The sequence below is a fragment of the Amblyomma maculatum genome, chromosome 6 (assembly GCF_055883805.1).
Source record: "Amblyomma maculatum isolate TAMU_Amacu chromosome 6, ASM5588380v1, whole genome shotgun sequence".
Lineage (NCBI taxonomy): Eukaryota > Metazoa > Arthropoda > Arachnida > Ixodida > Ixodidae > Amblyomma > Amblyomma maculatum.
Genome location: NC_139349.1, coordinates 37147651 through 37151388, shown reverse-complemented (window position 1 = coordinate 37151388; position 3738 = coordinate 37147651). Strand labels below are relative to the sequence as shown.

General features: G+C 44.5%; 1 protein-coding gene across 2 annotated transcripts in view; it reads right to left on the bottom strand.

The window, feature by feature from the left end:
* Positions 1–1135: 1135 nt before the first annotated feature.
* Positions 1136–3738, bottom strand: part of LOC146185531 (nephrin-like) — a 177868-nt gene continuing 175265 nt past the window's right edge. For both annotated transcript variants that reach the window (XM_084606481.1, XM_084606482.1), the window contains exon 16: positions 1136–3435. The gene's annotated coding sequence lies outside the window, so the exon portion shown is untranslated. The remainder of the gene's footprint in view (positions 3436–3738) is intronic.

Sequence of the window (3738 nt, the reverse complement as noted above, 5' to 3'; positions counted from 1 at the left end):
ATGGGCTTCCGTTCACGTGCTTGTCTCTTGCGGTAGAGCGGTAAACGACCGGGGCTTAAGTGAATTAGCCGCGGAGCAGACACCGGAAACCATGACCAGCTGTCGGTGGTGATTAATATTTGCTCGTGCTTTTCTTTCCTTGGCTGCTGCCACTGCGACCTTGGACGGGGGCGTTGGAACCAAGGACAGCGTTCGGAAGAATTAATGAGCCGCCTAACATGAGGCACGACGCTAGGTAACCTTTATGAGTGTGTAGTTTTTGCGATCAAATGCCTTATACGGCAAGAGGTAAGTGTAGCCACAGAGGAACAAAAAAAAAAATCCCAAACATGGAGTAACACGCACTAATGATAACGTACATCTACATGAGTTAGCCTTGGCAGCCTCATCAACGTACCGATCATTCCAATCGTGTAGTCGGAGGCGGACTAAAATAGCAATCTTGCAAGGTACAACGAGACACAGCCCCAGAACACTGTTTCTTATTTTCATTTCCCCAGTCGGTGTGCTGTTGTATTTGGCTATAGAGCCTAAATGGCTGCTTAACAATCAACACGCAGTGCATATGTGCTCAGGGTGAACAATTTGGAAAATATTAATCTGCTAATGGCATAGGCTAGATACATTATCCTTTCCTACAGGAGTGCCATCCGGACACCAAGTGCGAAGGAAAGGCGCGCACAGCGATAATCTATGACGGATGAAGAACTAGTACATAATTACATTTTCTGCACGTGTGTTTTGTTTTAGCAGGCAGGGGAATTATCGAATACTTCCGTTAATGAGGATGCTATATGTAGGGCAAGTGTGTTGAACAAATGAAGAAATACACAGCTAGACTGCACTGTAAAACGCGCGCTGCAACGCAATGCCTCGTAATACAAACTCGCTTACAAAGATTTTACATTTTGAGCATTACGAGCATATATTCCGATACGAGAAGTCCATAATCGCTATGTCTTTTATGACAGCATGTTTATTTCTTTTTTCACGTTATCATGCACTCTGCAGTGGCTTCTCATAATGATTTTATTCACATTATTTTACACCTTTCACAGTCTCAATTGCGTTCCTCACTAAAATTGGGGCATCGGCCGATAAAAAATATAGCCATGGAATGACCAACTGCTAAATATTCTCTTCTTTTTTTTTTTTTTGTAATGACAGCGAATGACCATAGTATTACAGTACCCTATGGGTTCAGCTTGAGCCATGATGACGTACCAAGCAGGCTGCTTGAACTGCACATGCGGCTAATATTGCACAAGACATAACTGCCTTTTTTATTCACATACGCGCTCTTTGAATTGTGCATTACTCATGAATAACGCCAGCTCTGTGAACTTGAACATAGATGATCCCCTCTTAAACGATGACACCTGTGCTCGTGCAGACTATCCCTCGCTTGTGAGGGTGAAGAAAAGTGCGCTCCCCACTTCGAGCAGCCTGCCGGTTCCTAAACAAACATTCCAAACATGAACAAAACAGCCAACAACAATAGAGAAAGCACCACTCCGACCATGAACTGCGCATAGCTACTTACGGAACCGCGGCAACGAACAGCAATTTGATTTCAAAGGGATGACAAGCTTGCGAGAGAAGGGGGGAACAAGATCAAAGGCTTGTTGTTTCTAGTGCGTCTATCACAGAACGTTGAAACGACCAAGCGGAAGCATACCTTTCCGATACTGAGGAACAATTTTTCGATGGCTGAGGGGGAGGACAAGGCTGGGACAGAGCTGCGCCTCGGATCCTCGCGAACCTTTTGACGGGTGCCAATAAATGTTATCTCTCTCTCTCACACGATTTCTACTTACTTACTTTGCAAAAAAAAAAAAAAAGCATTGATTACAGTTTAAAGTAACTCCTTTAAAGCAACTCACGTTGTGTCGTCTTATCGTCGTCTTATCGGTTATGTGGCCCATGAGAAAAATGTGACCGAGGTCACCAAAGCTTTTAAACCACTGGCCGACTTCTGTTCCAATATCTCGTCGATGGTATAAATTGGACATCGTATTTAAAAGAAGAGTTCTGCCTCAATTAGTAAGTTATATATATTTTAGCTTTCGAAGCGTCGCTTCGGTGCGAACCATCACAAAAACATCACAGCTGTCGTAAAATGTTGCTGTGCTACTAGGCGCTTCCCACGTTTAGCTGTGACTGCCTTGAACTGAACGGAATTTCGTGGTGAATAAATTGCAAGTGATATAGTTCTCCAAGAGAAGTGTCTTTTTTCCTTGAAGAATTAAACCACGTGACTTGTGGTGACTGCACTAACAATGCAACACGAGCAACGTAAGCCATAGGTGCCAAAAATATAATATGTGGCAAGGTAATCTTCTAAGTGACGCGGAAATACTCGTAAGTCAGGCCTGTTCCTTGAGGCGACGTTAATCCGGCGGATTAACAATGCTGAACGCAGCACACCCAGCTGCGCTATCATACATTGACGAATGTCTTACACATTCTGCACAAGTAATTCTTTGAGTGAGCAATGACATAGTAGGTGTGACACCATCGATATATTTTGCGCGCCAGCTCTGCGCACGACCCGCAGTTATTTTTCGCGGTTAGCTGTCACACATAAAAATGCCGTTTTTACCCCCAATGCTAAAAGTATGCGGTTATAAAGCTCTCGACAGCGCGAATACAGAGTCCATGCAAGCAAGCAAGCACACAGGAAAGACACAATGCCGTAATCACAAAACTTCTAAGACAGCTAAGTGATTTATTGGCTCATGAGCGCTGATCAGATATGATATACAATGAAACAACAGCCCTAATCACGATGGGCTTACAAGAAAGGCACCTGCCAATTAAGACCTCCACTTACGTCAGCGAAGTTTTGTGAATACGGCTAATAATTTTATTATGGAGCCGCCTAGCTCCGAGGTGACGAATTATAAAGAGCCTCGAACGGGGCTGTTACGTCGTTCACACTTCCAGCTTGCATGCACGAAAAGGTCTTTACATGGTTGCGAGCCCCTGTCCAAAACGAATCTTATAACCATCTTTCAAAGTACTTTTGTCGTGAAAACGCCATCGTATTCTTTGTAGGTACAATGCATCGAAGCTATGCAGACACATTCATCAGTCCTCTCGGCGTTTACAGACGTACGGCCACTATACACAACCGAAAACACTCAGAAGCACCACAGTGTTCCAGGGCACGCCGACAGAGTCAAGCCCACACGTGACTAGACGCAATGCTTGGAGGTGAGCCTTTTTTTTTTTTTTTTTTACCGTATTCCTCGGTGTGCGTCCGCGTTTCGGCACGATGCCTCGCACTCCTGAGTTCATGGCCTCGCTGCGCAGCTTCGCCTTGTCTCGTGTGTCTCTTGCGAAAGTTTCTCGTGTGCACAGTCTTCTCACGCGCTGCCACGTACACTAAGAACAGCACCACACTGGTTGGACCATTCCAGCGACGAAATGAGGCTGGCAAGAAAACAGCGAGAAAAATCCATCAGCTCGTATGAAGGGAGAATCTCGTATAACATTCACAAGAGAACATATACATAAAAGCTTCTATTCTCACGTCTGAGTCCATATGCCAAGTGGCGGTGAAAACTGAAAACCACAGCGGGGATATAGAAGTTTATTTGCTTGCTATTGATTTTCTTTTGGTCGCCGGAAATAGCTCAAGAGAGTGAAGGAAGCGTTTTATTGGTAAAATTTTGCAACGAGACGGAAGATTCGACCATCATATTCAATGCTTTCGAGCAGAATATCTCAGCAAAC